At 39.4% G+C, this 27,317-nt stretch overlaps 4 long non-coding RNA genes across 5 annotated transcripts; 3 read left to right on the top strand and 1 right to left on the bottom strand.

Annotated features, from left to right (window-relative positions):
* Positions 1 to 3,226: 3,226 nt before the first annotated feature.
* On the bottom strand, positions 3,227 to 4,702 carry LOC118493315. Its single transcript, XR_004895307.1, has 2 exons — positions 4,391 to 4,702; positions 3,227 to 3,340 (listed from the first exon to the last, which is right to left on the bottom strand). It is a non-coding gene; the product is annotated as an uncharacterized LOC118493315 (long non-coding RNA).
* A 6,149-nt stretch (positions 4,703 to 10,851) lies between these two features.
* On the top strand, positions 10,852 to 11,755 carry LOC116051702. Its single transcript, XR_004105404.2, has 3 exons — positions 10,852 to 10,940; positions 11,402 to 11,455; positions 11,641 to 11,755. It is a non-coding gene; the product is annotated as an uncharacterized LOC116051702 (long non-coding RNA).
* A 5,613-nt stretch (positions 11,756 to 17,368) lies between these two features.
* Positions 17,369 to 24,165, top strand: LOC116051703. 2 transcript variants are annotated; one of them, XR_004105406.1, is made up of 3 exons: positions 17,369 to 17,501; positions 18,130 to 18,183; positions 24,147 to 24,165. It is a non-coding gene; the product is annotated as an uncharacterized LOC116051703 (long non-coding RNA). The 2 variants fall into 2 exon arrangements; XR_004105405.2 differs by lacking the exon at positions 24,147 to 24,165 and adding an exon at positions 18,369 to 18,412.
* LOC116051704 lies at positions 22,991 to 23,962 on the top strand. Its single transcript, XR_004105407.2, has 3 exons — positions 22,991 to 23,255; positions 23,806 to 23,811; positions 23,913 to 23,962. It is a non-coding gene; the product is annotated as an uncharacterized LOC116051704 (long non-coding RNA).
* Positions 24,166 to 27,317: the final 3,152 nt, after the last annotated feature.

Raw genomic sequence — 27,317 nt, 5'->3', positions numbered from 1 at the left:
TGAAAACACTATGAGGTCAGATTCACTGGCATGGAAGCTGCAAAAAAATAATGTTAATGACTTCTGGAAAGAAATAAAAACTATGAATAATTGGAAAACAACTCTCCCATCTAATGTAGCTCAGCGTAAATTCTGTCAGGGAGACTTCTAATACGTTGTCTCTATTCTCTTTAACTGATCAGCTGGGCAGTGGGTGTTTCGGTTCTGTATACCAATTAGAATCGGGCACGTATGTTCTATCCAATCACAGCATGACTACCTTGTTTTAAATATCTTCTCTCTCCCGTTTCTGTCAGTTGTATTTTCAGAAGAGAGTGCGACCCGCCTCCTCCCCTTCTACCTCCAGGCATTGTCGACAGTGTATCGGTCTTCTCCCGGCTGACGGCCCATTTTAAATCTCAGATTTTCTCACCACCACCGCCAGTGTCTAGATTCCATTGGGGGATATGTTTGGTTTTCCTAAACATTAGTTGTATAGATCCCCTTTACAATGGAGTCTAATCTCCAAATAATTGTTTGTACTTGTTTGGTTAATTGTTAGAAATAAATGTTTGCATATCTGCAACGAAGTCTCTCCTGATTGAAATATAGATGGTGTGAGTGGTCCTGATGAAATTTCACAGTTATGGCAGAAACAATATTATGAACTGTTGAACTGTGTAAAAAGTAATCTGTTTGTAGTGGATAATGTAGAGTTTAATGATGATGTTGTTGTCACTTCTGCTGAAGTCTATGAAGCAATATTGAAGTTAATAGATAATAAGGCCTGTGGTCTGGATAGTATTACAGCTGAACATCTTAAACTTGCCAGTAGGAAACTGTGCCCTCTGGTAGCCATGTGCCACACAGGTTTTTTTGTTCATGGAGCGTTACCTGATCCTATGCTCTCTGTTGTGCTAGTACCAGTTATTCAAGATAAAGTGGGGAAGCTGAACAGCTCAGATAATTACAGGCCAAGACAGTTCTATTGTGTAGACTTGAAAGGTACGTCCTGTCTACTGATAACCAATTTGGTTTTAAAAGAAAGCATGGCACTGATTTATGTATTGTTGCACTAAAGGAAATTTTAGAGAAATATAATAGGCAAAATTCCACAATGTTCATGTGCTTCATTGATGCTTCTAAAGCATTCGATCGTGTTAATCATGAGAAATTATTTTTAAAATTGTCTAAAAGTGGGGTCCCTGGTTTTTTAATAAGAATCTTGGTTTAATGGTACTCACGTCAGACAATGAGAGTGAGATGGGGGAATATAACATCTGTTCCCTTCCAAGTGACCAATGGTGTCTGCCAGGGCGGAATTCTGTCTTCTGTTCTTTTTAATATGTATATGAATGATTTGCCCTTGAATTTAAATGCATGTGGTACAGGTTGTAGGGCAGCGCTGCAGCTCAACCGTGGCGCTGTGAGATGACATGGGTTAAGAGCGACAACGGTAGCGAGAAGTATTAATGACCGAAAATCCGCGTAAGGAAGTTGGTTGGGGTGGTGGATGGGTCAAACTACCCAGGTCTTTCACCCAGGAAACCAGGGTTTGTGTCCCCGTTCCTGTCCCGCGTGTCACTGAAATGTACATTTTGTATCCCCACCCACCATCTTTTCCTTAACCTAATTGTCCCTTTCTTGTTCCCCATGTCAGTGGTCGCTGTTACTGTTATTGGGGCCACTGTTACTGTTACTGGGGCCGCTCTTGCTGGGGCCACTGTTACTGGGGACACTGTCACTGGGCTCAATGTTATTGGGGCCACTGTTACTGTTACTGGGGCCGCTGTTGCTGGGGCCACTGTTGGCGGGGCCACTGTAACAGTTTCCCCAGTTTCTCAAATGCTCTACAAGGGGTCTCTTAATCTTTCTCACGCAGATTTACTTACATTTTTGTCTCATAAAACAAATTGTAATTAAAAAATATGTTTAAAAATAATAGTATTATGATAAACCTTTAAATAGCATTGTCAAGCTCAAAATGCTTTACATCAAATTACAAACCCCATTTCCAATGAAGTTGGGGCATTGTGTAAAACGTAAATAAAAACAGAATACAATGATTTGCAAATCATTTTCAACCTATATTCAATTGAATACACTACAAAGACAAGATATTTCATGTTCAAACTGTTTTTTTTGCAAATATTCACTCATTTTGAATTTGATGCCAGCAACACGTTTCAAAAAAGCTGCAACAGGGGCAACACAAGACTGGGAAAGTTGAGGAATGCTAAAAAAAACACCTGTTTGGAACATTCCACAGGTGAACAGGTTAATTGGTCATGATTAGGTATGAAGGGAGCATCCCCAAAAGGCTTAGTCAATCATAAACAAGGATGGGGCTAGGTTGCCCACTTTGTGAACAAGTACGTGAGCAAATAGTCCAACAGTTTAAGGACGTTTCTCAATGTACAATTGCAAGGAACTAAGGGATTTCATCATCTAGAGTCCATAATATCATCAAAAGATTCAGAGAATCTGGAGAAATCTCTGCACGTAAGCGGCATGGAAGAAAACCAACATTGAATGTCCATGACCTTCGATCCCTCAGGCGGCACTGTATTAAAAAACGAAATCATTATGTAAAGGATGTTACCATGTGGACTTGTCTCCCATTGAAAATGCGTGATGCATTATGAAGCGCAAAATTTGACAATGGAGACCCTGGACTGTTGAGCAACTGAATTCATACATCAAGCAAGAATGGTAAAGAATTCCACCTGCAAAGCTTCAACATAATGGGCCCCATCTTGCACTCAGCGCAATTGCCTTTGTACACCGACGCATGTATCATTCCTATTTTGCACCCGACGCACAGCGGACTTTTCCCTTCACAGACACATGTCAGTAAATTAGGGCGGTTCAGCAAGAAGAGGAGGCGTGTTCAGGCGCAAACGTTCCCTAGTGCTATTTTGCAGTTTCAGAAAACAATTCCACCACAGACCAGGAAAAACCAGACCAGCCGACCGGAAATTCTTCCGGTGCTCCCGATTAGCCAATCAGGGCCTGTCTCTAAGGTACTTCCATCCACTGATGAAGACTTTTATGATATTGCTGAAAGCACTATAAAAGCTTTTACCTGGAGACTGTTAAACGCACAGTCCTGATGAAGCAGAATAGCTGATATTTAAAAAATATGACCGACTGTAAGGATTATTTTACCACTCCACATGAGCCTTTGCACCGCTATTGAGAAATACTTAAACAGATATATAATAAAAAGTTATGAGTGACAACTGCATAGCTTTGCAAAACCTTTATTGTAAACCATCTTTTTGTAATCATGTGACGACATACAAAATGTTAATATTTCGTAATATTAGACAGATTCACTTGCTGGCCTCTGAATCAAAACCTTACAAAGTCATCACAGGCATTTGGATTAATTATAAATACCGTCAGAGGCCTTTACTACGAATCAATATCAACATGCCCTGACGGGTGTCAGAAAAGGAAAAACGCCGACAGTATGACAATCACATCTAAAACACGTGATTCACTCTCAGTGGTTTCTGTGACATGAGAAATACTTTCAAAGTCCTGATGTTTAAAAATACAAAAATACACAGAGTCACGCCACTAACCATCTGTGTAAAACAAATCTCTCCGCAGTGTCACTCTCCGCCGTGCCATGTTGTAAACTTATATGAATTGTGATTGGCTGTCAGTGTTTCTATTGTTCATCAAATGGCTCTGAAAGTGATCCCCACGATATTTTTCTCCACTGTCGTTGTCTTTATAGTTGTGGTGTGGACTCCGCCATCCACCTGAGTTAGAACCATTTTTAAAACTAAACATTTATAGTTGTCGTTCTTGGTGTGGACGGCCCATTAGTTCCCTAAACTTAGCTGGGCTTCAATGCTCATGTCAATATTGGAACAGTCAATATGGTTGGTATTGAAATCCACTGACAAACTACCCGTTTTGTCATTTAGGTATGATGACTTTTTGCTAGACATGATTTCAGCCAACCTAATACCATGACTGAACACCGCCGGTCCTCGCAACCAAAAAACCAGACCAGCCCACTCAGTGCTCCCGATTAGCCAATTCCAGCCTGTCTCTAAACTAACTCCATCCACATATGAAGACTGTGTCATATGGCTGAAAACACTAGAAAATGCTTTAACTGGACAAGTCTGCTCAAACCTGCACAGTCCTGATGAAGCAGAATAGCTGATTTTTCATAAATATGACCAACAGCAAGGATTTGTTTTTAAAACTTTGATTTTAATAGCTAATTTGCTCATGAATGTTTCATGTTATCAAGAGTTACTTAACTTTAAAAAAATATATATTAAAGTTATGAGTGACAACTCCATAGCTTTGCAAAACCTTTATTGTAAATCATCTTTGTTTAATCATGTGACGACATGCAAAATGTTAATATTTCGTTATATTAGACAAACATAGTCATCACAGGCATTTGGATTAATTATAAGTACCTCCAGGAGGGTCCAGTGTACAATACACACATCATTAAACAGTTAAATCAATTAGCATATTAGCTTACAGTATATAAACACAAATCCTTACATTTTCATCACTTTCATGCACAGGATAAGAACTGCACTTAACACCTTCAACAACCTGAGTGGAGTACAGGTGTCATCACAGCCACAACGACTGAAAAGAGACTGATTTTGTTGATGAGGGCGGAGGAGGCCGGGGCAGTTGTATTTCCTGCCGGGGCAGTTGTATTTGCTGCCGGGGCAGTTGTGGTAACTGCAGGTGCAGCTGTGGTTGATGTTGGTGCAGCTGCGGTTGATGCTGGTGCAGCTGCGGTTGATGCTGGTGCAGCTGCGGTTGATGCTGGTGCAACTGCGGTTGATGCTGGTGCAGCTGCGGTTGATGCTGGTGCAGCTGCGGTTGATGCTGGGGCAGCTGCGGTTGATGCTGGTGCAACTGCGGTTGATGCTGGTGCAGCTGCGGTTGATGCTGGTGCAGCTGCGGTTGATGCTGGTGCAGCTGCGGTTGATGCTGGTGCAGCTGCGGTTGATGCTGGGGCAGCTGCGGTTGATGCTGGTGCAGCTGCGGTTGATGCTGGTGCAACTGCGGTTGATGCTGGGGCAGTTGCGGTTGATGCTGGTGCAACTGCGGTTGATGCTGGTGCAGCTGCGGTTGATGCTGGTGCAGCTGTGGTTACTGCTGGGGCAGCTGTTGTTACTGTTGGGGCCACTGTATCTGCTGGGGCTGCTGTGGTCTGTGAGTTGCCAGAAGCTGTTTTGAGTAAAAATTGTTGGATCAGTTTCATATTTCAAATTCATTTAACAACTTAATTTGTGGTGAAAGTTTCTCTCACCAACGAACAGAAGGAGGATGACACAAATCTTTGCAATCATGGTGATGATGTTGGAGTTTCTCTTCTCTGCTCTCTGAAAAATTGGTAATTTTCATTACATAAATGCAAAAACTGAAAATATTTTTTCTTCAATTTTAAACAGAATTAGTCTTGTGCTGAATTGCTTCCTGTTTTTTTCAGTGCTTCTGTTGAATGTCTATCACTGAGTTGAATAAAAATAAAATAACTTAAAGCTGCTTATTGAATAATTAAAAGAAACACAACAAAACACACCCACAGCTACTGCTGGTTACGCTCTGCTATATTACTATACTACTAAAATGTAATTTACTTCTTTGGCTGACTAAAAACATTTCTCAGGGAGCAGTTCACATACAATTCATAACTTTACTTCATAAAATATATACTTTATTGCGGTTTGAAAACTATATTGATACCATTATTGGGGTAATGGACCATTAAAACGTCGAGAAATCCTGCTTTAAATATACACACACCAAATAGAAAATTTGAACATTCATGCAATCTCCGTCTTGGAAAAAGAAAATAGCCATTGGTTCATATTGAAGTAATTTAATACTAGTAATTTAATAAAGTACTTACAGGGGCTGATTTACTGCTTGAATGTCATCAACTGCCGTGAATGAAGTTGTGATGTTTGTTCATTCTTTTTATAGGCAAATTGCATGAGGTGACATCAGTCTGAGGACAAAGGCAATAAAATATGTGCAGGTGTGACTGATGGCTCATGTTAAAGGTGTGATCATGTGCAATTAACACAACCATCACGTGTTTAGGGGTGGTTTGATACGCTATACACGTACCATCACATTTTCTGAAATGACATTTCACATTTAAACTGTGACTGGGACTTTGTGTTCTTTTTGTTACCATTGTACATCATTTACGTCATTGTAGGATTTCAGATCTATTTCCATACTGGAATCTGCACCTAATCACTTCTTGTAAGTCAAGGTAAATTGTATGACTGCGGACGTTAAAATGGGATGACCTGATCCTCCTTCATTAGTTCAGTGTTATTTTCTTGCTTATGTTGTGCATTATATGTATGCAGTATTATTTTACAATTTTTACTATTATTATGAAATGTTTTTGTATCAATTATGGCATTCCTTCACTGTTTTTACCTGGATTCAATGTCAACTTCTACTTATTGTAGAGCACTTTGTGCTACATTTCTCGTATTAAGGGTGTTATAAAATATATGACGTGTATTACAATTATTTATTTATTCAGCGACTCCCTGATCACAATCCACAGTTACACATTCATACTTGGGATGTGTAACTGTCCAACAGCTCCACTGGAGCGGTTTCGGTTGAGGGCCTTGCTCAAAGGCACCCCACCCAGATTTGTATCCTGTCGGTTTAGGGATTAAACCGACAACCTCCCGGTCACAGGCTTGCTTCTTTTACCTTTAGGCCACCACTGCCCACATGACGGTAAAAATACTAACAACTGGACACTTTACAACATGTAACACTATTGTATTTTTCCTTTTTGCTAGTAAAGGTCATATAACAAGGTCTCGCCGACTAAAGTGCCATCCACACCAAGAACGATAACCATAACCGTAACTATAACTATACCGATGTGAGCATGTGTGAACGATAACGTTCTGTAGGGATGTAACGGTACATGTATTTGTACCGGACCGTTTCAGTACAAGACATTCAGAACTGACAAACTACCTGTTTTGTCATTTAGGTATGAGGACTTTTTGGTAACCATTATTTAGTACAGTGGATATTCATAACAGTCAGATGATTTGCTAGGATATTCAGGGAGGAGTGCTGACTCGTCAGAGTCACACCTAGAAGAATAATAACAGTCTGAGACGTGTTTACAGAACATTCATCCTTCCATCAATTATTTATACCAGACTATCCTGTTTGATGTTCGTCAGACAGGAGTCTATCCCAGCATGCATTGGGCAAGGCACAGATGTTGCCTCCCGTGGATTAGTCAGAGAGCTAAGTATCTATTATTCTGAAACATACAGTTGTGTTTGAAATAATAGCAGTCCAACATCACTAACCTCATAAATCAATTTTTTTGGTAGAAGTGATATTTCTACATGGCAAATAATTTACTAGTAAGTGTTGTAGAGTCATAGAAAACCAACAGACCCAACAGTCATGACATGCATGCTGCTCATTCTGTGTAATTGAATCTGTAATTGAAAGGGGCATGTTCAAAATAATAGCAGTGTTGTGTTTAATTAGTGAGGTGATTGATTCTGTGAAGAAACAGGTGTCAATTATGGCCCATATTTAAGGAAGGAAGGAAGCAAATGTTGTGCATGCTGGTTATAGTGCATTTCACACTGAAATACTCAGCAAAATGGGTCGTTCCAGACATTGCTCTGAGGAACAGCGGACTTTGATTTAAAAGTTGATTGGAGAGGGTAAAACATATAAAGAAGTGCAGAAAATTATAGGCTGCTCAGCCAAAATGATTTCAACTTGAGACCATTCAGCAAAGGACACTGGGGAATAACAAATTCAACACTGGTTGCTATGGACTCATCACTAGGCTTCCTCAGTCATATATTTAGCACTGCTGAAGCTGAACATTATATTCCAAAACATACATGTTTATTTTTGAAGCAGATTTTAAATTACATTGTAACAATTTAACAATTCACCCTTATGAAATCCAATTGCGGCACGGCTGTCTTGGAACGCAATAGACAGACGGTGGCGGAATACCACGGCACTTAAATTCAACTAAAATGTAACAGTGAACAATCAGTGTTGGACCTACAGTCTGTTGAGATGATCTCCAAACGCAGAAACGAAGCGCAGTCCCACCATAAAACGTTAAGACACGTTGAGAAAAAAGATCTGTATTTTGCCGTAATCCAATGACACGAAAAAAAAAGTACTCCACAGCGATCAGTAGATCCACAAACAGTCACAGTGTATCCAGCAAGGCCTATACGGGCGTCACATTCACCAGACAGCTCCAAACAGGTGAACGAGGCCTCTCCACTTCGCCATTTAAAGTGGAATAAACGTATAAAAGTCCAAATCTACACAAAACCCACAATCAATTAGTAAGCTGACATCAAATTATATTATATTATATTATTATATACATGGCATTTAGGAAACCTTTATTGCAAGGTTGGCACGGCAAGATGTCCAGACTAGTGCAACAGTAATTTTCGTTTTTTGCGTCCTGCTGCTCCCATCGTCAGCCAGGTAATATTTCTTTTTACTAAAGCAGTATATGAAATCTGATGTATTACCTACCACCATTTAGTTGTTTTGTGTTATTTAAGATCATTTTTTAAACAATGCAATTACCCGTTTCAGCCACCAGGGGGGCAGTGCCCCCCAGCAAACTCATGGGTCAGACCCATCTGGTAGCAAAGGAGGGCCGAGACTAAGAGCTAAAAAAATATGCACCAAACAAGCCACTTTGAAATGTTGCTGTTTTCATGAATACAAAAGTTGGGTGACCCCGCACCCCCCGCCCAGACTAAAAAATGTTGGGTGACCCTCCCCTCAACAAAGAATAAAAAGACATGACCTATTTTCCTCCGGTGGTCCATTCCATAAATACCAAACAAATACCAAACGGTCCCTAAATTCTTTGCACAAAGAAGGTTCAGTACATCAGGAGAGTCTGAGAGGATTGAACACAGAGATTACAGAACTAGGTTTTCAAGTTTTTACAGCAATGTGTGGTGCAACATATTCTCACTCTCCCATTGTGTAACATACGCGTTTGTTATTCACACTAAAAGTCTCCTTTCGCGTCAGGACTCTGAAAAGCCATAATGTAACCCACAGGTATAGCACATGTTCAAACTAACAATCTTGATTAAATCAAAGGTACAGATATAATAAATAAGTGGAATAAGTTACATCTAAAATTACATGTCATTTAGCTGACGCTTTTATCCAAAGTGACTTACAATTGCTATATATGTCAGAGGTCACACTCTTCTGGAGCAACTAGGGGTTACGTGTCTTGCTCAGGAACACATTGGTTAATGTATTGCAGTGGGAATCAAACCCAGGTCTCCCACACCAAAGGCAGGTGTCATATCTAAAATTTCCTTCGGGATGAATAAAGTATCTATCTATCTATCCACTGCACCATCACCACCTAAAATAAGATTTAATTTATAGATTTAATATATACAGTGTCTAAATGTTGGTGGTATGTAGTCCCTTGTTCCAGTCCATTTTTTTAATTCCAAATAATACCTGTAACAACTGCTGTGACCAAAAGGAAACTTATTTTGTTGATGACTGCAGAGGAGGCAGCAGTTGTTGGCTGTGCTGCAGTTATTGTTGCTGGGGGCAGGTGTTGTTGTTGTTGGAGTAGCTTTTGTTGTCCTGCTGTTGATCCTTCAAAATCAATATTAAAAATATGGATTCTCTCAAACAAAATTACTACTTCTTTTTCTGCTTGGCCTTGATGGCTGCTGTCCTCTAGTCTGCGTTAGAAGTGCTAGATTGGAAAGATCAAGCTGTAGGATTGTTATCAATAGAAATGTAACATTCAGGCTTTTCTCAGTGACCTTGCTGACAGTAGTATACCGTTCATCACACTTCTGAAATACCATTTGTAGAACTGGCATTGAAATATTTGACAAATTATCATTACATGCGCACACTGCATTAAATTACATCAAACAACTAAACTTAGAGTTAAAGATAGATCAAGCCGCTGGTTCTACACAGAAATATCAATGATGTTCAAGGCAAAGGACTTAGGTTTAAATTACCCCTATGTCTGGATATAAAACTGCAAGTGCTGAACAGTTTAGTAACAAGCTTTCTTTTATGATGAGGTGGTGTAAGAGCATCATTAATAGATTCTCTCCTGAAGGTGTGGTTCTTCTAGTCTCTTATACCTATACACAAATTAACACAAAACTAGAAAAACGCTGCATAATGACAAAAACGCTTGGTGTAATCTTATGAGGAAAATAAACAAAGGTTTAGCAGAACATCGCAAATACCTTCCCCACAAATCAAACGTCATGTCTCGAAAGAAATGTCCCTCAACCAGTTTGGCAGTAACCCAAAAGAAGACGTTAGAATAAGCTACTACAGGGGTGGCCACACCTAAAAACAAACAACCATTACTCATGCAATTCATGAACGTTGTTCACAACTCATTGACTGATCAATTTATCTTTTCACAGCATCACATAAATTTTGTTTTCCACGCCCAGTGAAAATTCACGCCTGCTTTGAATTTGTATGTAAACGACTTGTGCAATAAATTCACTTGACGTTTGGTGTGAACACACCATAATAAAGTCTTGGTCACAATCTGTTTCTGCTTCCTATTAACCCTTGTGTTGCCTTCCCATCGACCATGCAACTTTTTGTTTTTCTGGGTCCAAATTTAAAATGAAAACTTTAATTTCAATGTTTTGGTCGTCTTTTTCGACACTTTTGTTCGTGTATGTTTTTGAAGCTTTTCCCGACGTTTTTGTCACTTTATAAGAGTGTTAGAGCATCAATAATAAAATTCTCTTATCTCTATAATAATAGATTCTCTCCTGAAGTGGAGGACATCAACCAGCAAACAGCAACAGGTGGAATCAGAGAGCATCACAGCTTCAATCACTGCAGTAAAGACAAATCTACGGCAGACAAAACCTGTAAGTATTTTAATGATGAATATTAGAATTAGAATGAATTTCAATCAATGCAAGTTGTGTTTTCTGTCTTTCTTCAATAACAATGCAATTATTTGCAATAATCGTAATCAAAATAATCATCACCCACGGTCTGTCGGTGTAAAAATTGTTGGTGTTACACTTTTCTGCTCTTTGTTTAATATTTTTCTTGAAGATGATGAAACGAATTTTAAATGCTTCAATTATTGTATGTGTCTATAGCTTCAACTATGTTGTGTATGTTGGTATTACAGATCTTTTTTTTTTTTTTTTTTTTACTTTTTAAATAAAAAAAAGAAAAAGTTTTATTCCAGACACTAAATTCTACGGCAATTTACTATAATGTCTGACTATCAGTAAGCAGTAGTATAAATACAGATTTTAGTTAGTTGCCATTGCTTAACTGAATCTAACAAAAAATATTATTTTATATTTTTCAACAGTAAAGCATCTTTCCAAAATGATGAAGATCTGTCTCATTCTTCTTCTGTGTGTCGGTAAGTTTCAAAATAATGGGGGATAAAAATCGGAATGTTATAGCCTCTCTATCATTGACATTGTTAAACAGCCTCAGACAACGCACTGGAAAAAACCACAGTGGCCTGAAAAATGTATGTTGTTAAATTAGTTTGAAATGTGGAACTAAATGTGAAACTGATCCAACAATTTCTACTCAAAACAGCCACTGGCAATGCACAGACCACCACAGCTGCCCCGACAACAACCACAGCTGCTCCAACAACAACCACAGATGCTCCAACAACAACCACAGATGCTCCAACAACAACCACAGCTACCCCAACAACAACCACAGCTGCCCCAACGACAACCACAGCTGCAGCAACGACAACCACAGCTGCCCCAACAACAACCACAGCTGCCCCAACAACAACCACAGCTGCCCCAACAACAACCACAGCTGCAGAAACAACAACCACAGCTGCCCCAACAACAACCACAGCTGCCCCAACAACAACCACAGCTGCAGCAACAACAACCACAGCTGGCCCAACAACAACCACAGCTGCCCCTACAACAACCACAGCTGCAGCAACGACAACCACAGCTGCTCCGACAACAACCACAGCTGCCCCGACAACAACCACAGCTGCAGCAACAACAACCACAGCTGCAGCAACAACAACCACAGCTGCAGCAACAACAACCACAGCTGCCCCAACAACAACCACAGCTGCCCCAACAACAACCACAGCTGCAGGAACAACAACCACAGCTGCAGCAACGAGCACAGCTGCCCCGACAACAACCACAGCTGCAGCAACGACAACCACAGCTGCAGCAACAACAACCACAGCTGCCTCCTCTGCAGTCAGCAACAAAACAAGTTTCCTTTTAGTCGTAGCAGTTGTTACAGCTATTATTTGGAATTAACTGGAATGGATCAAGGGACCTGTGTTATGTGATTCTATTCTATATATCTAATGTGCTTTAGCTGTGACTTATGTTTTTTACAAACACAACATTCACTAATTATAACAGATCTTATGTCATGCACTAATTAAGTACACAGACAATCTTGATGTATATTCTTTTGATATAAGACAAGCACACATACAACTTTTACTAACTGCTGTTAACAGTGACACAGAACCATATGAGCCATATGCAGTGATGGGCTACAAGAATAAACAGCTCTTATGTCTAATATATTCAAAGAGATATTTAATATCCATATTGCAGTTCATTTGTATTTGATTGCAATACACTGTAAGAAATGTACTTGGTGGAAACTCTGCTGCACACTGTGGTGATTGTTCTGTTGTCTGCATTTTTATGTGTTCATATTCCATTTAAAGTACATCAAATATTAAAGTGTGAAATACAAAGAATGAATTTACTTGTGTCTGTGTGATGCAGCATCATACTCATATTTGTTTCTTCTAGTAGTGTGTGGTAAGCCCATGTTGGCATTTCATGAAACACATTCAACCTGTCAGTTGATTGATGAGCCAGGCAGAACAACTTGAAGAAGCCTTCAAAATCAACATTGAAAAATTTGATTCTCTCAAATAGGAGGGACATAATGACTGCTTCTGGAGATTTTGTGCTTGGCTTTAATAACCGCTGTCCTCTAGTCTGCGTTAGAAGTGCTAGATTGCAAAGATCAAGCTGTTGGATATTTATCAAAAGAAATGTAACATTCAGGCTTTTCTCAGTGACCTTTCTGACAGTAATATACCGTTCATCACACTTTTGAAATACCATTTTTAGAACTGGCATCGAAATATTTGACAAATTAATGACATGCTAACATTACATTAAATTACAATGCTTAGATTTAAAGATAGATCAAGCCGCTGATTCTCCACAGAAATATCAATGACGTTCAAGGCAAAGCACAAAGCCTGGGCTCCAACAAGGCTTACTGGCGAAGTAGCTCATTTGCTGACTTTTAATCTCAGAAATACAACCTGATCTCACAGAATTCTGTGAAATGAACACGGCCCCTTAACTCAACATCTGTGTCAGTTTCACGGAATCGCCGAAAATTCCGTGATGGGCCCATGGAAGAATTCCGTGAAATGAACACTTAAGCCCCTTCAGTTATGTAAAAGGTCGTGGGTGGGCTTACGTTTCCATGACATGCTGGACAACAACAGATGGGATACATTTTGAATGTGCACAAAGTTTTGAACATGAGCAGTAATCTTGCTCAAACACATCTAAAACATTACAGTCCAGGGGTTTATTAATCCATTAAAATTAATTCATGTATCATTGAGGTGAATAATTGTCATATGCACATTTAAGGAGGTTACTTAGGGACTGTTCGTTATTTAATTAAGGGGCCACCAGAGGGGTTTTGTGGCCTCTAACCTAAAAAGACTTGACCCCTCCCCTCATCAGTAATAATTTTCCTATGACCCTCCAAAATGATTTGAAAAAGAGGCATGACCCTCCCCTTGCGTGCAACTTTGCATTTAGCAAAGACACACACATACCATTTGATTTTTACAGCCATGACGTACACGAGTTTACCTCTGCATTCTCATCTTACACATCCCACTCCTCTGTTATGGTGTGGTGGCCATTTCAGTAGATTTACTCACTAACATTGTTGTGGAAACACAATAAGCATGGAAACTAAATGCACACTTCATGCATTACTGCATTACTTCACATACTAAGTTACTCCTCTAGTAAACTAGTATTCACATGAAATAAAACAATAAAACATTGAGACCATTCAGCAAAGGACGCTGGGATATAACCAATTCAACAGTGGTTGCTATGGACTTGTCACTATCGTCATTGTATATTTTAGCACATAGGTAAAGCTGCCGAAGCTGAACATTATATTCCAAAACACATATGTTTATTTTTAAAGCAAATTTTAAGTTACATTGTAACAATTTAACAATTCGCCCTTATGAAATCCAATCGCGGCACGGCTGTTTTGGAACGCAATAGGAAGACGCTTAAATTCAACTAAAATGTAACAGTGAACAATCAGTGTTCGACCTACAGTCTGTTGAGATGCCTCTCCAAACGCAGAAACCAAGCGCAGTCACACCATAAAACGTTAAGACAAGTTGAGATAAAAAAGATCCGTATTTTGCCGTAATCCAATGACCACAGCGATCAGTAGATCCACAAAAAGGTAAATGACACGGTGTATCCAGCAAGGCCGATACGAGCGTCACATTCACCAGCCAGCTCCAAACAGGTGAACGAGGCCTCTCCACTTCACTGTTTAAACAAAGTGGAATAAACGTATAAAAGTCCAAATCTACACAAAATCCGCAATCAATTAGTAAGCTGACATCAAATTATATTATATTATATTATTATATACATGGCATTTAGGAAACCTTTATTGCAAGGTTGGCACGGCAAGATGTCCAGACTAGTGCAACAGTTAGTTTAGTTTTTTTTGCGTCCTGCTGCTCCCATCGTCAGCCAGGTAATATTTTTTTTACTAAAGCAGTATATGAAATCTGATGTATTACCTATCACCATTTAGTTGTTTTGTGTTATTTAAGATATTTATAAAATATCTGGTCATGCCAGATATAATTATTCCACTCATCTTTTAAACAATGCAATTACCTGTTTGAGCCACCAGGGGGGCAGTGCTCCTCCTGCCCCCCCAGCAAACTCCGCGTATGCGGTCAGACCCATCTGAGTAGCTCTCAGTCTCTCAGCCGAGACTGAGAGCTACTGGATAAATATGCACCAAACAAGCCACTTTGAAATTTTGCTCTTTTCATGAATAAAAAAGTTGGGTGACCCCCCCACCCAGACTAAAAAATGTTGGATGACCCTATCTAATCTAATCTACAGGAGAATAAATAGATGAAAGCAATACAGAATGCCTGAGAGCCTTATTGTAATATATTCCATTATGTTTTTATATTTGGATTGTAATCTATTTTTCCCTTTACATAACGATATTTCCAGCATACATTGATTCAGAAAAAGGTTAATAGGTGCAAAGAAATTCACCAGAATGCAGGAAATGAAATGTTTAATGCTCAAAATTTGCTGCTCATAGACTACTTTTCTTTTTTTTTTTTTTTTTGAAAGAGACCCCCACAAAGATGAAATCATAATTCGAACCCATAGGTTATGTCTTGTTTAGTGTTTACTTGTGTAGACGTATGAGAGACTGGAAGAACCACACTTTCAGGGGAGAATCTATTAATGAGAACGACAGGCGTTTTAAATGTGTGATCCCTTTTTTTTTGGTCTGAATTATACCAGAATTAAATAAATTGTACTTTGCAAGAAGGTCTATTTAGGGTTTATCCAGTCTTATAGCAAACAACAAAGAGAATTGTAACAGTGACAGTTCGGTTCATTATCACTTTAACAAATTATTTATTCAGGGTTAGGTTAAATTGATTTCTTAGATTTATCTGGTTTATTGACACTCTACAAACCAAATGAATGGGACTTATTAGGATTTTAACACCGAAGAAATAGAACCCTTTAGAGTTTACGGTTAGTGCCGGGTTATTATTGCAACCTATTGTTTTTGTAAACTTTCACTTAACGTTTGGTGTGAACACACCATAATAAAGTCTAGGTCACAATCTGTTTCTGCTTCCTATTAACCCTTGTGTTGTCTTCCCATCGACCATGCAACTTTTTGTTTTTCTGGGTCCAAATTTAAAATTTAAACTTTAATTTCAATGGTTTGGTCATCTTTTTCGACACTTTTGTTCGTGTACGGTTTTGAAGCTTTTCCAACGTTTTTGTCACTTTGTAAGTGTGTAAGAGCATCAATAATAAAATTCTCTCATCTCTATAATAATAGATTCTTTCAGTCTCGCATACGTATACACAAATAAAAACCAATCAACAGTGGCCGGGTTGGCTCAGTTGGTAGAGTAGGTGCACATATACTGAGAGGTTTATGCCTTGATGCAAGGGGTCCAGGGTTCGATTTCCTGCATGTCTTCCCCCTCTCTCTCCCCTTTCTCACCTAGCTGTCCTGTCAACATTAAAGGTGGAAAAGGCCCCCAAATAAAACCCGATCAATACATAAGCTGCACAATGAGAAAACACTTGGTGTCATTTTATGAGGAAAACAAATGTTTACCAGAACATCACAAAAACCTTCCCCACAAATCCAACGTCATGTCTCGAAAGAAATGTCCCTCAACCAGATTCTTTAGGCAGTATCCCAAAAGAAGACGTAAAACTTTGTTATTACCAGGCTGGCCACACCTTAAAAAAAGAAAAAAATACATTCCTCATACAAATTATGTGCGTCCTTGTTCAGAGCCTGATGTCATATTGCCTGGTTTGTGTGAATCAATAGAAACGTAACATTCAGGCTTTTCTCAGTGACCTTTTATGACTATGTAATATACCGTTAATCACACTTCTGAAATGTCATTTGTAGAACTGCCATTGAAATATTTGACAAATTATCATTACATGCTTACATTAAATTAAATTACATTAAATTACAAAGCTTAAAGTTAAAGATAGATGAAGCCGCTGGTTCTACTCTGAAATATCAAAGATGTTCAAGGCAAAGGACTTATGTTTAAAGTACACCTATGTTTGGACACAAAACTGTAACTTTAGTAACAACCTTTCCTTTTTTTCATGAAGAGGTGGTGTTAAGAGCATCATTAATAGATTCTCTCCTGAAGGTGTGGTTCTTCCACTCTCTCATACCTAAACACAAATGAACACTAAACCACCCTTAGGCTGCCCAATGACAACAACACTTGGTGTAATCTTCACAACACAAAAACCTTCCCCACAAAATCCAACATCCTGTCTCGAAAAGAAATGCCCCTCAACCAGTTTCTTTACCCATTAACCCAAAAGAAGATGTAAGAATGATGTATTACAGGGGTGGCCACACCTTAAAACCCCATTACTCATACAATTCCTGAACATTGTTCACAACCTGATGTCATGTTACCTGCTTTGTGTGAATGGGTATATAAGGTGATGTGTGTTCAGTAGAGGACATCAAACAACAAACAGCAACAGGTGGAATCAGAGAGCATCACAGCTTCAATCACTGCAGTCAAGACAAATCTACGGCAGACAAAACCTGTAAGTATTTCTATGATGAATATTAGAATTAGAATGAATTTCAATCAATGCAAGTTGTGTTTTCTGTCTTTCTTCAATAACAATGCAATTATCCACAATAATAGTAATCAAAATAATCATCACCCACGGTCTGTCGGTGTAATAATTGTTGGTGTTACACTTATCTGCTCTTTGTTTAATATTTTTCTTGAAGATGATGAAACATATTTTAAATGCTTTAATTATTGTATGTGTCTACAGCTACAACTATGTTGTGTATGTTGGTATTAGACAGATCTTTTTTTTTTCTTTACATTTTTAAATAAAAAAAAGAAAGTTTTATTCCAAAAACAATATAAATGCCTACAACAATACATTGACAATCCTCATTTGTAGATGCTAACATTTATAAATGTTAGTTTGCATTTACATCTAACAAAGGATTATTTTCTCAAAGATAATGTAAAGAAGTGGATAATGTAAAGAAATTAATAAAATTAATTTCAACATATACAAAAAGTGACACTAAATTCTACGGCAATTTACTATAATGTCTGACTATCAGTAAGCAGTAGTATAAATACAGATTTTAGTTAGTTGCCATTGCTTAACTGAATCTAACAAAAAAATATTTTATATTTTTCAACAGTAAAGCATCTTTCCAAAATGATGAAGATCTGTCTCATTCTTCTTCTGTGTGTTGGTAAGTTTCAAAATAATGGGGGATAAAAATCGGAATGTTATAGCCTCTCTATCATTGACATTGTTAAACAGCCTCAGACAACGCACTGGAAAAAACCACAGTGGCCTGAAAAATGTATGTTGTTAAATTAGTTTGAAATGTGGAACTAAATGTGAAACTGATCCAACAATTTCTACTCAAAACAGCCACTGGCAATGCACAGACCACCACAGCTGCAGCAACGACAACCACAGCTGCAGCAACGACAACCACAGCTGCTCCAACAACAACCACAGCTGCAGCAACGACAACCACAGCTGCTCCAACAACAACCACAGCTGCAGCAACGACAACCACAGCTGCCCCTACAACAACCACAGCTGCAGCAACGACAACCACAGCTGCTCCAACAACAACCACAGCTGCCCCGACAACAACCACAGCTGCAGCAACAACAACCACAGCTGCTCCAACAACAACCACAGCTGCTCCAACAACAACCACAGCTGCAGCAACAACAACCACAGCTGCTCCAACAACAACCACAGCTGCTCCAACAACAACCACAGCTGCCTCCTCTGCAGTCAGCAATAAAACAAGTTTCCTTTTAGTCATAGCAGTTGTTACAGCTATTATTTGGAATTAACTGGAATGGATCAAGGGACCTGTGTTATGTGATTCTATTCTATATATCTAATGTGCTTTAGCTGTGACTTATGTTTTTTACAAACACAACATTCACTAATTATAACAGATCTTATGTCATGCACTAATTAAGTACACAGACAATCTTGATGTATATTCTTTTGATATAAGACAAGCACACATACAACTTTTACTAACTGCTGTTAACAGTGACACAGAACCATATTAGCCATATGCAGTGATGGGCTACAAGAATAAACAGCTCTTATGTCTAATATATTCAAAGAGATTTTTAATATCCATATTGCAGTTCATTTGTATTTGATTGCAATACACTGTAAGAAATGTACTTGGTGGAAACTCTGCTGCACACTGTGGTGATTGTTCTGTTGTCTGCATTTTTATGTGTTCATATTCCATTTAAAGTACATCAAATATTAAAGTGTGAAATACAAAGAATGAATTTACTTGTGTCTGTGTGATGCAGCATCATACTCATATTTGTTTCTTCTAGTAGTGTGTGGTAAGCCCATGTTGGCATTTCATGAAACACATTCAACCTGTCAGTTGATTGATGAGCCAGGCAGAACAACTTGAAGAAGCCTTCAAAATCAACATTGAAAAATTTGATTCTCTCAAATAGGAGGGACATAATGACTGCTTCTGGAGATTTTGTGCTTGGCTTTAATAACCGCTGTCCTCTAGTCTGCGTTAGAAGTGCTAGATTGCAAAGATCAAGCTGTTGGATATTTTTCAAAAGAAATGTAACATTCAGGCTTTTCTCAGTGACTTTTCTGACAGTAATATACCGTTCATCACACTTTTGAAATACCATTTTTAGAACTGGCATCGAAATATTTGACAAATTAATGACATGCTAACATTACATTAAATTACAATGCTTAGATTTAAAGATAGATCAAGCCGCTGATTCTCCACAGAAATATCAATGATGTTCAAGGCAAAGCACAAAGCCTGGGCTCCAACAAGGCTTACTGGCGAAGTAGCTCATTGGCTGACTTTTAATCTCAGAAATACAACCTGATCTCACAGAATTCCGTGAAATGAACACGGCCCCTTAACTCAAAATCTGTGTCAGTTTCACGGAATCACCGAAAATTCTGTGATGGGCCCACGGAAGAATTCCGTGAAATGAACACGGCCCCTTAAGTTAAGTAAAAGGTCGTGGGTGGGCTTACGTTTCCATGACGTGCTGGACAACAACGGGACAGTTGGGTTTAGGAAACGTGACACGCGGGACACGATCCCCGGTCTCCTGGTTGAATGTCCTGTGATTTTGACCCATCCACCACCTAACCAACATCTCTATGCTGATTTTTGTCCTTTCATACTACTCGCTACCATAGTCGCTCTTAATGCTACGTCATCTTCTCATTGACTTTACATTGGCATTGTTTTCCGTGGTGGCCACACAGAATTTTCACACATTGTGTGCCACCACCACGTAATGCGGTGTTAACAGTTCGTGATCATTTCACGGAAATCCGTGAGATCAGGCTGCAAAAATAAATGCTCCTCTAGTTGATGTTGATGTCCTCTACTGAACACACATCACCTTTTATATCCACACAAAGCAGGTAATACAACATCAGGCTGTGAACAATGTTCATGATTTGTAAGAGTAATGGGTTTTTAAGGTGTGGCCAACCCTGTAATACCTCATTCTTACATCTTCTTTTATCTTACTGCCTTAAGAAAGCTGTTGAGGGACATTTTTTTGAGATACGTCTTTTTTGGGTTCCTATGTTTACTGGGTAGAAAAAAACGTTTCAAGGACTTTTCATTTAAGATATGAAGTTGGATTTGTACTGGAGGTATTTGTGACATAATGGTAGCATTTTTTTTAATTTTAAGATACCAGTGTGAGTTTTCGTGATTGTGCAGGTTATGCAGGGTTCGAATTACGTGGGAGCCAGTGGGAGCTGAGCTTCCATACAGAGAGGATGAGCTCCCATGAAAGCAGTAAAATCATACACCTGTGGGGTTCTCTAAAAATCATCAGTACCATTATTTAAATCACAAATAAAGCACTTTTCCCAAACACACGGAACTCTGAAGCAGACCTGTGCGTCGCTTAGTGTCCACTCTCGCTGTAAAAATAGAGACGAGCAGGGCGCCTTCCGTCCGTAGCCTGTGCAGCTTCAGGTTTACAATGGACGCGCTCTGCTGTCGACATGCTGCGGCAGATGTGTCATGTTTGTACTCTGTGTATTTTATGTCATAGTTTCAGTTTCCCACCTCCGATGTAGAGCAGCATACAGCCACTTCCCTAAACTTTGTGTCATTTAGAGACCAGAGTCTCAAACGGGGCTCTGAGTCTGTCAGGAGGTCTGACATCTACGGCATCAGCAGAGCAATCACGTAATGCACAGCAGGCTATGGTGCAGGTGGATTATTTAATGAAATATAGTGACTTTATTCTCGTAATAGCCTATTATGACTTCATTTTACTCAAAATATCACGACTCCTCAAATCACAGAGAGCACAGACAGGATACATTTTGAATGTGCACAAAATTTTAAACATGAGCAGTAATCTTGCTCAAACACATCTGAAATATTACAGTCCAGGGGTTTATTAATCCATTAAAATGAATTCATGTATCATTGAGGTGAATAATTGTCATATGCACATTTAAGGACGTTACTTCCTCAACAAAAGATGCAAAAGAGGAGGGAAGAGTAAATGATGCCTCTAGGCTACATGTGTGCTGACTCAGATATAATTAGAAAAGTCGATCTACAGGAGAATAAATAGATGAAAGCAATACAGAATGCCTGAGAGCATTATTGTAATATATTCCATTATGTTTTTATATTTGGATTGTAATCTATGTTTCCCTTTACATAACGATATTTCCAGCATACATTGATTCAGATAAAGGTAAATAGGTGCAAAGAAATTCACCAGAATGCAGAAAATGAAATGTTTAATGCTCAAAATTTGCTGCTCATAGACTTACTACTTTACTACTCATACTTTTTTTTTTCTTCTTTTTTTTTTTGAAAGAGACCCCCACAAAGATGAAATCATAATTAGAAACCATAGGTTATGTTTTGTTTAGTGTTTACTTGTGTAGACGTATGAGAGACTGGAAGAACCACACTTTCAGGGGAGAATCTATTAATGAGAACGACAGGCGTTTTAAATGTGTGATCCCTTTTTTTTTGGTCTGAATTATACCAGAATTAAATAAATTGTACTTTGCAAGAAGGTCTATTTAGGGTGTGCACATATACTGAGAGGTGTATGCCTTGACGCAGAGGTCCAGGGTTCGAATCCGACCTGTGATGATTTCCTGCATGTCTTCCCCCTCTCTCTCCCCTTTCTCACCTAGCTGTCCTGTCAACATTAAAGGTGGAAAAGGCCCCCAAATAAAAACCGATCAATACATAAGCTGCACAATGACGAAACGCTTGGTGTCTTTTTATGAGGAAAACAAACAAATGTTTACCAGAACATCACAAAAACCTTCCCCACAAATCCAGCGTCATGTCTCGAAAGAAATGTCCCTCAACCAGATTCTTTAGGCAGTATCCCAAAAGAAGACGTAAAACTTTGCTATTACCAGGGTGGCCACACCTTAAAAAAAGAAAAAAAAAAACATTCCTCGTACAAATTATGTGCGTCCTTGTTCAGAGCCTGATGTTATATTACCTGTTTTGTGTGAATCAATAGAAACGAAACATTCAGGCTTTTCTCAGTGACCTTTTATGACTATGTAATATACCGTTAATCACACTTCTGAAATGTCATTTGTAGAACTGCCATTGAAATATTTGACAAATTATCATTACATGCTTACACTACATTAAATTACATTAATTACAAAGCTTAGAGTTAAAGATAGATGAAGCCGCTGGTTCTACTCAGAAATATCAAAGATGTTCAAGGCAAAGGACTTATGTTTAAATTACACCTATGTCTGGATACAAAACTGTAAGTTTAGTAACAACCTTTTTTTCATGAAGAGGTGGTGTTAAGAGCATCATTAATAGATTCTCTCCTGAATGTGTGGTTCTTCCACTCTCTCATACCTATACACAAATGAACACTAAACCACCCTTAGGCTGCCCAATGACAACAACACTTGGTGTAATCTTCACAACACAAAAACCTTCCCCAAAAATCCAACGTCCTGTCTCGAAAAGAAATGCCCCTCAACCAGTTTCTTTACCCAGTAACCGAAAAGAAGACGAAAGAATGACATATTACAGGGGTGGCCACACCTTAAAACCCCATTACTCATACAATTCCTGAACGTTGTTCACAAACTGATGTCATGTTACCTGCTTTGTGTGAATGGGTATATAAGATGATGTGTGTTCAGTAGAGGAAATCAACCAGCAAACAGCAACAGGTGGAATCAGAGAGCATCACAGCTTCAATCACTGCAGTCAAGACAAATCTACGGCAGACAAAACCTGTAAGTATTTCTATGATGAATATTAGAATTAGAATGAATTTCAATCAATGCAAGTTGTGTTTTCTGTCTTTCTTCAATAACAATGCAATTATCCACAATAATAGTAATCAAAATAATCATCACCCACGGTCTGTCGGTGTAATAATTGTTGGTGTTACACATATCTGCTCTTTGTTTAATATTTTTCTTGAAGATGATGAAACATATTTTAAATGCTTTAATTATTGTATGTGTCTATAGTTACAACCATGTTGTGTATGTTGGTATTAGACAGATCTTTTTTTTTTTTTCTTTTATTCTTTTTTAAATAATAAAAAGAAAAAGTTTTATTCCAGAAACAATGTAAATAGAATACATTGACAATCCTCATTTGTAGATGCTAACATTTATAAATGTTAGTTTGCATTTACATCTAACATAATAACAAATTATTGTCTCAAAGATAATGTAAAGAAGTGGATAATGTAAAGAAATTAATAAAATTAATTTCAACATATACAAAAAGTGACACTAAATTATACGGCAATTTACTATAATGTCTGACTATCAGTAAGCAGTAGTATAAATACAGATTTTAGTTAGTTAATGCTATTTAGTTGCCATTGCTTAACTGAATCTAACAAAAAAATATTATTTTATATTTTTCAGCAGTAAAAGCATCTTTCCAAAATGATGAAGATCTGTCTAATTCTTCTTCTGTATGTCGGTAAGTTTCAAAATAATGGGGGATAAAAATCGGAATGTTATAGCCTCTCTATCATTGAAATTGTTAAACAGCCTCAGATAACGCACTGGAAAAGACCACAGTGGACTGAAAAATGTATGTTGTTAAATTAGCTTGAAATGTGGAACTAAATGTGAAACTGATCCAACAATTTCTACTCAAAACAGCCACTGGCAATGCACAGACCACCACAGCTGCCCCGACAACAACCACAGCTGCAGCAACGACAACCACAGCTGTCCTAACGACAACTACAGCTGCAGCAACGACATCCACAGCTGCAGCAACGACAAGCACAGCTGCAGAAACAACAACAACCACAGCAACAACAACCACAGCTGCCCCAACGACAACCACAGCTGCAGCAACGACAACCACAGCTGCAGCAACGACAACCACAGCTGCCCCAACGACAACCACAGCTGCAGCAACGACAACCACAGCTGCCCCAACGACAACCACAGCTGCAGCAACAACAACCACAGCTGCAGCAACGACAAGCACAGCTGCCCAAACAACAACCACAGCTGCAGCAGCAACAATCACAGCTGCAGCAACGACAACCACAGCTGCCCCAACGACAACCACAGCTGCAGCAACGACATCCACAGCTGCAGTAACAACAACCACAGCTGCAGCAACGACAACCACAGCTGCCCCAACAACATTCACAGCTGCAGCAACGACAACCACAGCTGCCCCAACAACAACCACAGCTGCTGCAGCAACAACAACCACAGCTGCAGCAACAACCACAGCTGCCCCAACGACAACCACAGCTGCAGCAACGACAACCACAGCTGCCCCGACGACAACCACAGCTGCAGCAACAACAACCACAGCTGCAGCAACAACCACAGCTGCCCCAACGACAACCACAGCTGCAGCAACGACAACCACAGCTGCCCCAACAACAACCACAGCTGCAGCAACAACAACCACAGCTGCAGCAACAACAAGCACAGCTGCCCAAACGACAACCACAGCTGCCCCAACTACATCCACAGCTGCAGCAGCAACAACCACAGCTGCAGCAACGACAACCACAGCTGCCCCAACAACAACCACAGCTGCAGCTACAACAACCACAGCTGAAGCAACGACAACCACAGCTGCCCCAACGACAACCACAGCTGCAGCAACAACAACCACAGCTGCCCCAACAACAACCACAGCTGCAGCAACGACAACCACAGCTGCCCCAACAACAACCACAACTGAAGCAACGACAACAACAGCTGCGCCAACGACAACCACAGCTGCCCCAACAACATCCACAGCTGCAGTAACAACAACCACAGCTGCAGCAACAACAACCACAGCTGCCCCAACAACAACCACAGCTGCTGCAGCAACAACCACAGCTGCAGCAACAACCACAGCTGCCCCAACGACAACCACAGCTGCAGCAACGACAACCACAGCTGCCCCAACTACATCCACAGCTGCAGCAACAACAACCACAGCTGCAGCAACGACAACCACAGCTGCAGCAACGACAACCACAGCTGCCCCAACTACATCCACAGCTGCAGCAACGACAACCACAGCTGCAGCAACGACAACAGCTGCCCCAACGACAACCACAGCTGCAGCAACAACCACAGCTGCAGCAACAACAACCACAGCTGCCCCAACGACAACCACAGCTGCAGCAACGACAACCACAGCTGCCCCAACTACATCCACAGCTGCAGCAACGACAGCCACAGCTGCAGCAACGACAACCACAGCTGCAGCAACGACAACCACAGCTGCCCCAACGACAACCACAGCTGCAGCAACGACAACCACAGCTGCCCAAACGACAACCACAGCTGCCCCAACTACATCCACAGCTGCAGCAACGACAACAGCTGCCCCAACGACAACCACAGCTGCCCCAACGACAACCACAGCTGCAGTAACGACAGCCACAGCTGCAGCAACAACAACCACAGCTGTCCCAGCATCAACCACAGCTGCCCCAACAACAACCACAGCTGCCCCAACAGTGACGACAGCTGTAGCAAAGCCAACAACTTCTGCCTCCTCTACAGTCATCAACAAAACAAGTTTCCTTTTAGTCATAGCAGTTGTTACAGCTGTTATTTGGAATTAACTGAACTGGATCAAGGGACTTAATACCACCATCATTTAGATACTGTGCACACTTTCTATTGTCCAAGAAGAGACTTATGTGATGTTATTCTATATATCCAATGTTCTTTAGCTGTGACTCATTTTTTTTTACAAAAACAAAACTTACTAATTATAACAGATCTTGCATCATGCACTAATTAAGTACACAGACAAACTTGATGTATATTATTTTGACATAAGACAAGCATAGATACCTTTACTAACTGCTGTTAACAGTGACACAGAACCATATGAGCCATATACAGTGATTGTCCACAAGAATGAACAGCTCTTATGTCTAATATATTCAAAGAGATATTTAATATTCATATTGCAGTTAATTTGTATTTGATTGCATTACACTGTAAGAAATGTACTTTGTGGAAACTCTGCTGCACACTGTGGTGATTGTTATGTTGTCTGCAATTTTATGTGTGTTAATAGTCCATGTAATGTAAATAAAGTATTAAAGTGTGAAATACCAGGAACAGGAGTGTACTTGTGTCTGTATGATGCAGCATCAAACTCATATTTGTTTCTTCTAGTAGTGTGTGGTAAGCCCATGTTGGCATCTCATGAAACACATTAGAATATTTGTACTTCATCATTATAGAAACTTATTTTCATCACAGGGCAATTGTGAGCAGTTTTGACAATATAAACCATGTGGCACACGTGATAATAAATAAACGTGAATAGACTTCATTTTTATTCACTCAGCCTTTTTTTAATCTTGAGGATTCATTGAAGGCCTGCCGTCATGTTCAGTAATGTCGAGAGTACAATTTAGTACATAAAGTATTAAAGTGTCAAATACAAAGAATGAGTTTACTTGTGTCTGTGTGATGCAGCGTCATACTCATATTTGTTTCTTCTAGTAGTGTGGTAAGCCCATGTCGGCATCACATGAAACACATTCAACCTGTCACAGTTGATTGATGAGCCAGGCAGAACAACTTGAATGATCCAAAATCAACATTAAAAAATTTGATTCTCTCAAATAGGAGGGACATAATGACTGCTTCTGGAGTTTTTGTGCTTGGCCTTAGTGGTCGCTATCCTCGAGTCTGCGTTAGAAGGGTTAGATTGGAAAGATCAAGCTGTAGGATTGTTATCAATAGAAATGTAACATTCAGGCTTTTCTCAGTGACCTTGCTGACAGTAATATACCATCCATCACACTTCTGAAATACCATTTGTAGAACTGGCATCGAAAT

This window comes from Sander lucioperca, chromosome 16 (assembly GCF_008315115.2).
Source record: "Sander lucioperca isolate FBNREF2018 chromosome 16, SLUC_FBN_1.2, whole genome shotgun sequence".
Taxonomy (NCBI): Eukaryota; Metazoa; Chordata; class Actinopteri; order Perciformes; family Percidae; genus Sander; species Sander lucioperca.
This window is presented reverse-complemented; position numbering and strand designations above follow the sequence as displayed.